This window comes from Ictalurus furcatus, chromosome 27 (genome assembly GCF_023375685.1).
Source record: "Ictalurus furcatus strain D&B chromosome 27, Billie_1.0, whole genome shotgun sequence".
Classification (NCBI taxonomy): domain Eukaryota; kingdom Metazoa; phylum Chordata; class Actinopteri; order Siluriformes; family Ictaluridae; genus Ictalurus; species Ictalurus furcatus.
The window spans coordinates 14,899,255-14,913,395 of record NC_071281.1 but is presented as its reverse complement, the minus strand read 5'-3'; the positions used below and the strand labels follow the sequence as shown (position 1 = coordinate 14,913,395).

The 14,141-nt window shown below is 39.3% G+C and overlaps 1 long non-coding RNA gene across 1 annotated transcript; it reads left to right on the top strand.

Moving 5' to 3' along the window:
• The first annotated feature begins 606 nt into the window (after positions 1–606).
• Positions 607–9,218, top strand: LOC128603109 (uncharacterized). Its single transcript, XR_008384969.1, has 2 exons — positions 607–781; positions 8,720–9,218. It is a non-coding gene; the product is annotated as an uncharacterized LOC128603109 (long non-coding RNA).
• Positions 9,219–14,141: the final 4,923 nt, after the last annotated feature.

Here is a 14,141-nt window from a genome sequence, read left to right as displayed (position 1 = left end):
AGTAACATTTGTCAGTGGGTGGCGCAACTAGCATTTCACTTTTGACAATAAACCAGTTTTCTTGCCGCTAAAATGAACCGTTCTGGAGGGAGAACATTTGTATATAAAATTCAGCAGTGTATATATATGCATCATATCCTATGAGAAGAAGGAGACACGGTGTGTGCTCTTTGTCATTGCGGCCAGCTAACTGCGGCCAAAGCGCCAGGCTGTCTGGGTCCACGAAACAATTCGGACTCACAGGCAGCATGGCAGATCACGGATCACTCTACTATCTTCACTCCTATTGTTAGTCACTTCACCAAGTCACTTCAAATTTGCATAAACTTAAACTTTTTGCTAGACACGCCCACATCTAACCGCCAACAATCGCTGTCACTCATGTCGCCGGAAGTCACCAGCTCTCTGTGAAACTGAACGGTCACCGGTCGCTATATCGCTGCGAGACACTGTATGTGCGAATGTACCGTTACGTTGCACTGACACTGGAGACTCCTTCCAAAAATGCTAAATAAACATCTCCTCACAGAAAACATGACCATACGAACATTTCCACCCACTTTCTTAATCTGTTATCTGAAGAGTACACTATGCAGGTTACTATACTATACTTGTTGCTATAGAAACAATCAACAATCAACATTTAAACCTGTGATTTTCTCACTAGCTGCTGCTTTTACAGCAAATTAATCAACAAATTAATCAACAACTCATTCCCACTGTTCCCAGGATAGGCTTCGGATCCACTGCGACCCTGATCAGGATAAAGCAGTTACACAGAGTGAGTGTGTGAGAGAAATATAATTGATATACATGAACTAAATGTAATTCAATATTGTTCATGTATTTCTGTAAACCAGTATGGAATATAAAGTAGTAGCCGATATAACTTAATGATGCTAGTTTAATGGCTTCTGAGATTTTTTTTTTTTTTTTTCTATTTGGAAAAGAAAAATCTGCCAAACAACAGAGAAAAGTCCAAAAAACAGCAGGCCTGACAATGAAAAAGGTCTGTTTGAATCAGCACAAACCGAATCCCATTAATTTTTTTAGTTTTATAAGTAAACTTGTTTGGTTACCAAAAATAGGTTTTTTGTGGGTTGTATTTTTGTATCTTTGCTACATGAATAATTAGAATATTGATTTAAACCATCATAAAAGTGAGTAAACAATGACTTTACCCTTGCCAGGAATGAATAAGTGGGAGGAAAAAAAGTAGTGATGTCCTTTTAATGGAACCACTTATGAAGAAATCTGGTGTTGTGGTGTGATGATGATGTCAAGATCCAAGATAGCACTGGAACATGCAAATGTCTCTCTCCCTTTCTCTCTCTCTCTCTCTCTCTGTCTGAGACAGACGAGCCTAAAGGACTCGCCCTGTTCTGATAGTACACTTGAAAAGGTCATCGGTCTGATCTTTTCATCCTAAACATGTTTCAGATTTCTTAATTAGGGGCAAGAGGTGTGTGAAGAACCTAGATTTGATGTGAAAGGTACACGAGAACTCAGGCATGTATATGTACTCTCTTTCTTTTCTCTCTCTCTCTCTCTGTGTGTCTCTTTTCATCATGAGTCTAAGGCACCATCAAGTTCAACAACACCTCGATGAGAAATAAAAGAAGACACAGTCGGTTTCCAAATATAAGCTTCCTTTATTATTAGTTTTTTTTGGCCAAATATTAATTTAATGGCCAATCTAACTAGCGAAATGCCTCCATTAATCACATTATTCCATGCTTTCTCTTTCATTCTTTTTTCGAAAGACCTTTTAAAAACTGTTTGGTTTCTTTATCGGAATCGCCGTAGCAACATCATCTCGTGCAAAATGTGTAGGAATTCTAACAAGAACATTGGGTCGGAATTTACCACAAATGAGGTTGTAAGAAAAGCTACGTCCTCCAAACCCTTATTATGCACTTAACTCTTCCTAGCTTTTGAATTATTATGAGTTTGCAATGATCAAACTCCACTCTCGACTCCAGTACATGACTTCAGATGCAAAATAGCTGCTAGAATTTTACATTTTGACACAAGGTCAGCGGCAAAAAAAACCCAACAACCTTCATTTGAGTTCTTTTAAGATCTGGCTTCTCGCACTTCCATTACCAAACCTCTGTGCAATTCGGACAATTTCACGTCTTTGTTTTCAGCTTCCAGGCTATTGTCTAGCGAGCTTTAGGTCTCGTAATGGTATTATTTAAAAGGCCGCTTCTTCACAAGGCGTCAGGAGTGCCAATGAAGAACAATGCACTCAAAGCCACAACAACAGTGCGTTTATCCAAACTCTGTGTGGCTCTTAGACGCCACAGTCAGTAGATGTTATAGCTCGAGACACAAACACGGGCGTAGTGTTTACCACAATCAAAGGAGAAAAAAATCCACAATTTGTCCACAATGTTTTAACCTCTCTGTGTCCTTTGTGTGACCTTTTTTCCCCTGCTATTATTGTGTCTGTCATCCTGCAGCCATACATTAGAAATCTATCAACATTTCCTTCAATATTTTTATTTACTTTCTAACCTTGCTTTGGCTGTCTGCCTGCAGAGATCATCGTGGTTAAGGTGCCAGTTTAATAAAGAAAGATGTAGAAATAGTTAGTCTGTATAAAGATGTATAAAAGATTGCAAGCTAAGAGCTAAGGGCGTTTTCAGGCTTGGTCCGAATACTCAAGTCTGCACTCGATTCGATTCTGGGTTGCAGGTTTGTTTTCACATAGAAGAATTCCTTTCTAAGTGTCTATCGATTGCACAAGTCCACATTTTAGGCACTAGTTAGGCAATAGTTTCACCAGATTGTTTTTTTTTTTTTTTGGGGGGGGGGGGGGGGGGGTTGTCTCACTGTTTCTCTCCTGTAAAACTCAATACCTGTTCTAGATCAGATAAAAGCCATCCGTGCTTGCATTCTTTCATTTTTGCTAAGTCAAGAGTGGAAAAGCTCATAAGTGGGTTGATTTTGTATCCACCAGATTTTGATGAAATACATTTTATCTGCAGAAATTTGCTGGTGTAATGCAAGACACAACCTTGGCTCCTGGCATTGAGGTTATTGCATCAGATCTGGCCACGTCTGCATGTTAGGTGAACTGTGCGAATCTACAGAATGAACCCGAATTAGCGATAACATGCTAAATTAAACCCCACAACCTCATGGCTCATGTATCACAGCACTACAGAAAAGGGCTGTAATAGAGCAGGTATTTTAGAGGCCTGACCTTTTGAATTGTTTATTATCATTTTCATCACTGTGTGAAATTCAGCCACCTGCGCACTATAGATCTGAGCCAATGTACAGCATTAGCTCTCAGCGATTGCTCGAAACCACTCCTGTTACCAGCTCGAGTGTTGCGAGTGCGTGACGAGGGAACACCTAGGGTAAGGCTCATGAGTATAACAATCAGGAGAAGGACAGAGAAAGACAAAGGGTGAGATCATAGTGTGTTTAGTGGCTGCATCATCACAGCTTCGCATTTTTAATATGTTATACGATTATCCCAGTGAATTAGAGTAAGACCTAAAACTAAAATTGTCTTGTTTCCTTTACTGTCATTATTTATGACAAAATAAGTTGAAGCTGTTAATTAAAAAAAAAAAATAAATAAGAGGTTGAATGATATAAAGATTCAGGAACAGTGGTGAAAAACAAACAAAACACAAGAACAAAAAATAGAGGTAAGTAAAAAAACAAAAACAAATAGTTTTTCACCAAATACTTAAATAATTTACAAAGTCAATGCAATACTGCAACATGTATGTATCATTTTTTTTTTTTTTTACATTACTCTCATTATCCAGAGACACTATTCTTGTCTTTTAGCCTTTTATTGAATATAAAATTACTTACTGTTTCTACTCAAATATAAAATATTACAATTACAGTGATAATTTAGTATGGGTTTTCATTTAGTAGGGGTTTTCCATGAGATTCATGTAGAAGCACACCTGCCAGTTTAGGATGTAGTGACCATATGGAGATTGGCCACTGGGACTGCAATGACTGAAATACCTAAGAGGATAATTAGAGGCTGTTACCACAGGGACAGGAGACATAAGACAGCCCGGTGTGTCAGAAATGCATATAGACATCCACAAACCCCCAGTTTAGAGTGACCTAGTTTGCTAAGCAATGGCAGAGACAGAGCGAGAGAGAGAGAGAGAGAGAGAGAGAGAGAGAGAGAGAGAGAGAGAGTGAGTGAGTATCTCTTCTATACAGATATTCTTTGCTATATCTAATTTTTTTGTTACTAACAGGTCTTTTCTTTTCATAACTGTGTATGGTCATGCCAGTGAAGCTTATTGAATTGAGAGAATGACAGAATGAGATAAAAAAAAAAAAAAAAGATAGATGTGGTGTCAGAAATATTGAGAGAGGAAGGGAGAAAGGAAATGGCTTGTTAAAGGTCATCGGGCCGAGCGAGTGCACTGTCTGGGCACAATGCAAGCAAGGCAGGTGGATCTCTGCTTTTATAAATGTATATTGTGCATTCAAGCTCTCACCTCTCTCCGCCCACCCCCTCCCACCCCCCCACCCCCACCTCATCCTTCACCCTCCAGTTCCAATTTGAATAAACTATTCCTGCTTGTCAAGGGAAGAAACCTTCAGTTTGACTGACGTTTATTTTCCTGAAGTGCAGTTAACCCTAAAGCCGAGAGGTAAAAACAATAGACAGCTGTAAATACAGCGCTCACTATGCAGGGAATAATCTGTTGCATACTGATGAAAAACCTTAATTCGGTTTTGCAGAACGTGTCAGCATGGTGTCACGACTGCGAACGTAGAAAATATTTCCCACAAGCTACCTTGCAAGACTTATCAAATACCATAAATACAGGACAGAACCTAATCGAATTAATTACTCATGACATAAATATAATTTTGCACATACCTTCGCACACTTAATTATGCACAGATTAATGTTTTTGCGTACATGTGGATATGACTTGCTCTCACATCAAACCCAATACCTCACCTCTCACATAAAAGAAATGTGAATGTATCAACCGATGTTTAATGCTTATGTCTTGCTTGTATCCTGTGTGAATTTGCAAATATTCATGTAAATCGGTAAATTTATTCGGTGCATTCAATATCCAGTGTTCTTCAGCTACTGCAGTTCCTTAACATAAGCATCATAGTATAGAACTGATGCTGGTTAAAGTAGTAAATGACCTGCTGTTAGCTGTTGATTGTGGATACGCTTTTGTTTTGATACTCGTGAACCTCAGGGCAGCATTTGCCAATGTCAGTACTGGTATTTTAATGGTCAGGCTTGGAAAGATGGTCAGACAGACCTGATATAGATATTACCTGAACTAACAGAATGATACCAGATTGTTAGCGTTAATGAAAATCATCCAGCGCCTTAAAGACCCACTTTATATGGTGTCCAACATGGTTCTCTTTTATCCCAGATATTGTTTTCCATTTATATCCTTATTTATGGGACTTATGGCATCAGTACTAGTCACACTGTCTCCTCACTAGACCTCTAATATGTGTATCTATGATATTGCACTATTTGTGTATTCTATATGATATCATATTCAATGCATTTATTAATGAATTTAATCTTAGCAGTTCTGTCATATTGACATGGAACACTCAAGAATCAGATCTAATACCAGTAAGTAAAAAAAAAAAAAAAAAGTATTAAACAAAGTTTGGTTAGGTTAGGGGTGGGATTAGCATTCATACCCTTTTATTTATATGTTATTCAACCACGTCAACCTTGTCTGTTTGAATTTCTACACATTTCGGATGGGATTCAGTTTGTTACAAGCAGTTATGGCTAGGCCAAGCGTAGAAATATCAGTGAAAGCTCTCGTAGTGAATTTATTCCAATGACGTTGCCTGTTGTTTGTTACGTTTCCTACAAATTGTGTGAAAAAAGTTTGAACAGGTTGTCAGCAATTTCATCACCAACCCTGACACAACACCTCACACCAGCAAAGCGGAACTAGCGGTGACACGTCAGCAATGACCTTGACTCGTTCTCCGTGTGAACATAGAGGTGTGTTTGTGTGTGTCCCCAGGTGTGAGTGAGCTAGAACTGGTATGGGTGTGCATACACTTCGGTTAATGTGATTTATGGTGTTTGATAAGTGTAACGTTCTATTAACATGTTGCTTGTGTGATGACTAAAACATGCTAGTCTTGATTTTGGCTCTAACGCAATGCAGGATCGCATTGCTAGCACTTTTTATTTCTAGATATAAGCCCGTACTGTCATTATTGCCTGAATCTGAACTGAAACAGACACAAAACTTCTGGTATCAGTGTAAAAACAAACATTTACACATTATCTTACTGATATTTGATATGAAAACAGTGGCTCCAACCTATTTTAAACAAAGAAATGCTTTTTTTGGAGTGCTTTCAAAATTTGTGCGTGTGTGAGAGAGAAAGAGAGAGAGAGAGAGAGAGAGAGAGAGAGAGAGAGAGAGAGAGAGAGAGAGAGAGAGATCAGAATATGTGTCTGTGTTTAGTACTAAATTTAGGTGTGTGTGGATGTGGAGGTACCTGATTGTTACGGTAATGCTGGAAATGAAACGGAAAAGGAAATTAGTTTGTTCCCCTCCCTAAAACCCCCTGCAGAGTTCTGACCTTATTTACCCTCGGTGGAAGAATAACAAGTCCACAGCATATAGAATAAAATGCCTGAGAGTAAACCGCCACATTCAATACACGGATGGGCCTCATTATAACATCATAATAACACTTTTTTTTTTTTTTTTTACGTGCCAGATACGTCGCATGACTTTATATGTATTTAGTATTAGGTACGGATATATTAAGTGCTCGCTATCACTTCCATATTTTCATCACAGAGACAAATCGAAGTGATTATCACTTTAATAAAAAAAAAAAAAAAAAAAAAAAAAAAAAAGCTGGATAAATTGAAATGAAATCCTGAAATCCCCATGCTGGTTATTGTAAAACCTTGCTTGTGAAACTCTGTTCCTGTGGAACTGCCCTTTATAGCAATGTAATGAGACTGGGGAAGAGGGTAAAAGACATTGATTAAGCAATCAAATCTGGTTAAATCTTCAACCTGGTCTCTATCATGAGATCTGAGTTCAGAGGCCTGAAAATGGAGATGATATCTCAACTTACTAAACTATGCTGGTATTGTACATAGCATTTTAGACAAATTAAAGATCTAGATAGCTGATGATGCTATTCTCAGATTCAAGCAACTTTTGGAGAAACATGGCACAGAACAGCTCTGTTCTTTTTTGCATTGAGGAATTTCATTCATATTGACTAACCACTTTATCCTGGTCAGGGTCATGGTTGATTCAATAGGCACGAGTTTGGAATACACCCTGGATGGGATGCCAGTCAAGCACAGAGCACTGTCTACACATATTCACACTTGGGACAAGTACGTCTAGCCAATCCACGTATTACTATGTTTGTGGGAGAACCCGTAAAAACTGATGTAGACATGTGGAGAAAATGTGACCCTCTGCACAGACAGTAACCTGAGTTAAGGATCGAATTGGGGACCGTCAAATTATGAGGCAGTAGCACTAGCGGCTGCACCACCATGATGTTAACGTAGCAAATTACCCGCTGGTTGAAGACTGTAGATATGCTTCTGTTTGCTTTCCAGCCCACCCCCCCCCTTTTTTTTTTCAACATATCCACACATTTACTTAGTAAATTAGTAAAATAATATACCTCCTGTCACCTATCTCGGTTCCTAATACTGAATATGTATCTACATTCTGGACTGTCAGTGTACTGAATATGATGTCATATTCCATAAACTTATTAACATATTTGTTCAAATCATAGCAGTTGACAGATTAGATTCCAACGTAGAACATTTTACTGATGAGAAGTTCACTGAATCTCTTCCTAATTGCTTATTTCTATATGAAAAAAATAAAAATAAATAAATCCTCACACAGGTCTGTCAATTTAGGACCATAGATCAGAAGGATAGGTAGTTAACTGTGTAGCTCTCCTTTCATTTTCTTAATTTAAGGACCTTGTAAGAGAAAGAGCCAGTTGGCAGAGAGAGGGGGTTTGTGGGATAGTATATATAACAGACTATATATGACATGTCCTATTATAGTGATGATGGCAGGGATTGGCTTCATTGTCATGAGCAGGTAACAAGGCCTGCTCCTGAGGTCATGGCTACATTTGACCTCTGTCTCATCATCGGCCTTAATGCAACACCTCTTAACCCTGTCGGGGCTCTGCGCACCAATCGTACACTCTCATGTCAGGATCGGCTGATTTTGATTGGATGCTCTGGGGTCGGACTGTCAGAGAAGGGGGAAATCAAGGTGGGCAATGAATTCTAATGAGACAGACGTAACATGGTCCGCTAATGTCACACACACACATAGGCACATTGTCGTTAAGCAGGACCCAGCTGTGGGCTGTCAGGTTGCTTGTTAGGCCCAAGAGGACAGAAGGCACAGTGGGCCACCAACCCCTGTCAGTCTCTCGCTCTCTCTCTCTCTCTCTCTTGCTCTCTCTCTCTTCATCCTCCCAGATATATCCTATAACTTGCGGTCATTTTGTCTGACAGGTGAGTTCTCTCTGAAATGATCTTGAATATCTTGAATGCCTGAGATTGAGCTAGGCATTGCAAATGAACATGTTTTCATTGTATTATATGCTTATAAGGCACACATGTGGGATATTTGTGTGTTTGTGTGTGCTCTTTAAGCACATGTGTATTCCTTCTTTCTTGTCTTCCCAGAGAGGTGTGCTGTTAATGATGCCCCTGCCGGGATGAGGGAGGCCTCGCCGCATTTTGTCTCCTGATTAGGATGCAGCGACGGCTTTTGTCACCAGCTCTGTCAGCCTCTGCAGGGACAAAGCATTGTTACTGGAGCATAATTAGATCTGCTTCCTCCTGAAGCTGCCACCTGCACTGACCGAGCAGTCAGGGACCATCTCCCCCCTTTACTGATGAAAACACTTGTTTCTCAATATGAACTAGGATAAATTGGAACATGGTGATGAGAAAATTCATAATATTGATGTATTTTTAATGATCCTGCGACCCAACAAAGACACAGACATAGACGCTTGATCACTGGTTTTCAAGCACTATAGATTGGAGTGGGTGACATATTGCTCATTTTATGGCATCCAACTCGGCGATAATTACACAGGAGCGAACCCTTCAACTCAGACTTCATTTCACATTTCAGATGACAGTAGTGCCTTGGCTAAATATACACAATTATATTCTGTCTCTCCTTTTCTTTTTTCATCTTCGTCTCCTCCATGCTGAAGATGTAATTGGCTGTCTATGGCTGTAGCACTTCTCCCTAAGACAAGGACATCTCAATGCACCTCACACACACACACACACACATACACCTTGCCGAAAGTCACTGTTTCGAACAGCCACACAGTAGTTTGCATTGGCAGCCATGTCTCCACTTCCTCATCATGCTTGTGCTGACAGAGAAGGCTGAGAACAGCATACTGCAGTCAAGCTGAACTCTTCTCCAACTTTAGAACTTCAGGCCTGCCTCTAGCCCATACCAGAACAGCTCAAACTCGGCCAGTCTATATGGGCCTCCAATCTATTCCTATCAACATAATTAGGTTTGAAAAGACTTGGAGTAGTTGATCATTTTTGGCAGACACATGTACATAATTATTATTATTTTTGTTATATCCAAAGATAAATATGCTACGGTAGTGGTTTTCACAACTCCTGCCCTGGAGTACCCAATAATCAATTTAAGAAAGCAGAACTTGTGACAGTTTGTGATTGAGACTCGTCGGGCTGGCAAGCAAGCTAGCAACAATACGTCTCTTTGGAAATCTTAGATTTCTGCCTTTCTGCAAAGTCTGACCACTGATTAATAGTGGGGGAAACAGCAGACCTGGTAGTAGGCACCCTGTCTACATACCCAAATTCATCAAAAGTTACACCACAAAGTCTCACCCTGGCAAATTTCTAGAATGACAAGGTAAGAATAATAATAATAAAAAAAGTCAGCTAGTAAGAAAAGTTATGAGTGGTTCAGACACTCTTAGCAGTGGAACCATTTTGTATGATTTTACTTGTTTGAAATCAATTCAAATTCAATTTGTCATTGATGCAAATTCAGAGTTCAACTTGCAATTTCATTGGACAACAGCAATAGGCCTCATTTTTTTCTTCAACAAATTCAGATTATATGAAAACAGAAATTGCAAAGACCCCAACAAAATCCCCCCACCTTCCCCAGGGTACATTATATGGCCAATATTATGTGCTTATTTTATGTGGACACATGACCAGCACACCCATCTATAAGCCTTCGCCAAACATTGTGCAGCACACAACTGTCTAGAATGTCTTTGTATTCTGTAGCATTAAGAATTCCCTTTTACTTGAACTAAGGGTCCGAAATTGTTCCAGCATGACATTGACCCTGTGCACAAAGTGAGGTATATAAAGATATGGCATGCCAAGGTCAATGTGCAAGTACATGAGCTCACTAATGCTCTTGTGGCTAAAAGGCAAATCCCCACAACCAAGTTCCAAAATCTAGTGGAAAGCCTTCCCAGAAGAATGAAAGTTATTATAACAGCAAAAACTAAATATATAATGGGATGTTCAACAAGCACGTACTGTATGGGTGTAGTCAGGGGTTCATGTAGTTTTGCCCATATAGCGTAAGTTTTATTTGAAATCTAGATCACCAGCATTGGAAGGTAGCGTTGCGTCCTCACAGCTCCAGGATCCCCAGATCGATCTTGAGCTGTTACTGTTTGTGTGGAGTTTTGCAAGTTCTCCCCGTGTTCAATGGGGGTTTTCTCAGGGTTCTCCGGTTTCCTCCCTCATGCCGTAGGTGGATTGGCAAGTCTAAATTGCCCCTAGTTATGAATGTGTGTGCATGGTGCCCTGTGATGGACTGTTGTCCCATCCAGGCAGTATGCCAAATCTCACCCAGTGTTTCTGCACGCATGCTATTATTCCTATCTTTCTTAATTCCCGTCCGATCAGCCTTTCTGTCCAAAGGCTTAGGTTAGAAGTGTCAATATCAGATCTAGGAAGACCATGGCCACAGAGAGATTTTTTTTTTATTATTGTAACTCCTTTGTAGTTATCTGCTAACCTTGATCAGATGTTACAAAAGCTTGAATGGTGGACTCTACTGTATTTGGTGCCATTGTGACTGAAGTCTAATATGTTTCCACCTTATTTCCCCCACCCCTTATTTCGATTTTTCTCCCACTGACTATAGCACTCGTCACGCTGGTCTGCCAAGAACTCATTCCCTTCATCCTTATGGAACAATTAGCAATGCTGAGCAGCTTTGCAATTAACAGTCCCATAATTGTCACATGCCCCACTTTCCAAATCAACTGAAGCAATATCTGTTTTAGAGCAAAGTTTAATTACAAACCGAGAGCATTTGCATTTTCCATCATTACCATTTTAAATGACAGTTTTAACTGTAAGCTGTGGACAGAGAAGAAGAGGGCCTGGATTAATATTCCAAACACTCAAAAAGCATCATAAAGTTTTACAAATATCATTTGTAAAATATGAGGCTATGTTATTCTGTGCTGATGCCTGGAATTGTCTTGAAAATAAAGACTAGTTCGAAATTTGGGGCAGAATCAAAGTGATGAATGCACTTGGGGGAAAAAAAGAAAGAAAAAAAAGCCTTCTCTAAGATATATAAGTGGAGCTATATGGTTCAAACCATTGTTTGGTCGAATGTGTAATAATTGCAATCATAGAAGCTTAATGGAAGTTTCATAACACCTTGGGGAAGGACTATATATGGGTGTGATGGTCTGGTGTCCACATAATATAGCCAGATAATATTGGCCCTATAATATACCTTGGGAAAGGGGGGTGGGAGGAAGTTGTGTTATAAAAGTTGTTTATAGTTGGGGAAGTTGTGGATATAAAAATGAATCTGCAGGTGGTGTTTTTTGGGGCTAGTTTAAAAATATGCCGTGGCCACCAAAAGCAAACAATCAGAATTAAAGTGAATCAGTGGCTAAGAAAGGGAAAATGTAAGCGCAGACAGTGTGTCTATGATGTACAGAATCATTCCGGTCTTAAGATATATTGCGAAGATTGGGAGATGAAAAAGAAGATAAAAAAAAAGGAGAAGAGTGATTAATGGCCATAGTAGGTGATAAAAAGGTGTATTGCATATCAGAAATGCGTGTGCACCATGGTGAGCTTGTTTTCACATGTAAAGACTGAGAAAAATGTGTCTCTCTTTTCCAATACCTGATCTTTTTGGGCTAGTTTTAGGTCTATTTGTGCAGTTTTTGGAGAAACTATGTTTTCTTTCCCTTTAAAAAAACATGATGTTTTCTTTCCCTTTAAGGACCACTGTTGCATTTTTAATAGTAATCATATCGTGGGTAATTTGAGAAATAAAAATGCACAAAAACGTAGTTTCAAACTATCTCAATAACCAGTAGCTGGCCAAGTGGGATAACACACGCCTGTGTGTCTTAATTCATATAGCTTGAAATTGAAATAAAACAATATGCCTCTTGTATATCCCGCTCGGCCAACACAGATTTGTGCACATGGCATGTCAGATGTTTACACCAATCAGAGCCGCAACAGAAGGAACTTGGTACTAAACATGAGGACTTTGAGTTGATCTAATCTGGCACAGACATGCACTTTCTCTTTCTTTTTCTTTTTCTCTCATCCCTTCTTGTTTTCAGTTCACTCTGTTCTTCCCTGTCTCTCTTAGAGGGTTTAGTGTACTCTGGGGCTCCCGGAGGGGCCACGCTCTATCAGAATGTGTTTGTCTCAGGGTCCCATCCATTCACTTTCAAAGGGTTAAACAACCTTTTCACTGGCCTGTCAACATCCCCTGGCCCAGCCAGCGGAAAAAGACTGCTTGAGTTTTGTTTTCCGATCGACACTTGTCTCCTCGGTCTGCTGTTGCCTGCGTGGTGTAATATCCATGACAATCGTGTTGGGCTTTTGAGCTGGGGGAAGGGGGGGTGGCAGGGGCCACTTTCAGGCCCTAAAGAGCTTTATTTGGGTGGATTTGAAAGAGGGAGTGTGAAGGGCCCTCCACTCCAAATCCTCTTCAAGCAGGTCATCCTGCATCAATAGGCCTTTAATTCGCAAACAGGCATCAGTACGGCACTCACGTTCCTGCAGACTGACAACACCAGTGCAGCTCTGGAAATAAAAAAAAAAGGACAAGGGGAGTGAAAAGGGGAGCGAGAGACAGAGAGAGAGAGAGAGAGAGAGAGAGAAAGAATGTTAAAGGTTAAAGTTGGAGGTGCTACAATGAGAGGCGTCATATTTTTATTATTTTTTTTTTTATATTGATTATCTTACACTGGCAACTTGTATAAATTCACATGACTCAAACTGTAGGAAAAATGACAACTAGTGAGGTTAAGTTTAGGCCCAGGATTAATGCTTGTACCATTTCTTACGACTTTTTAAAAAAAAATCCAAATATGTTGTAATTGTTTGTCTCATGAAATTTCTGACGAACCCAGATTTGACAATTCTGAACATTTTGCACACTCGCATTACCAAAGGTAAGATTATGATTAGGGGTATGTTGTATGATAACCTTATTTTTATGAAATCAAATCAAATCCAAACACATCCCCCAAGGTCGCTTGTTCTAATTTGTAGAATTTTGAGACCAGACTGGAAAATTCTGAATAATTTGCATGAAAAATATTTGAATTAAAGGTTACAGAGATTAAGGTTATGATTAGGGGTGGGGTTCATGCTTTTCTTTTTACTTTATTTGTAGGAAATCAAATTGAATCCAAACACATCACCCTTGTTTGTTTGTTGTAATTTGTTGAATTTTCTCATGAGAACAAATGAAAAAATTCGGTATCATTTACACCACTCGGAAATTAAGGTTAATGTTACGGGTGCGGTTCATTTTCATATCGTTTCTTTTCACTTTATTTGATGAAAACAAATACAGTTTGAAAACATCACACTTATTTGTTTGTTTCCATTCGTAGAGATCCATTAAAAGCTCCTAAAAGGGTGGAGTTTGTGTTTGTACCTGTTCTTACAACTTTATTTGTATGAAATCAACTGAAATCCAAATACATCTCTGACATTTGTTCGAATTCGTAGAAATTTCTAATGGGACCAGATTGGAAAATTTGGAACATTTTGACATCACATGAAAACTTGTGGA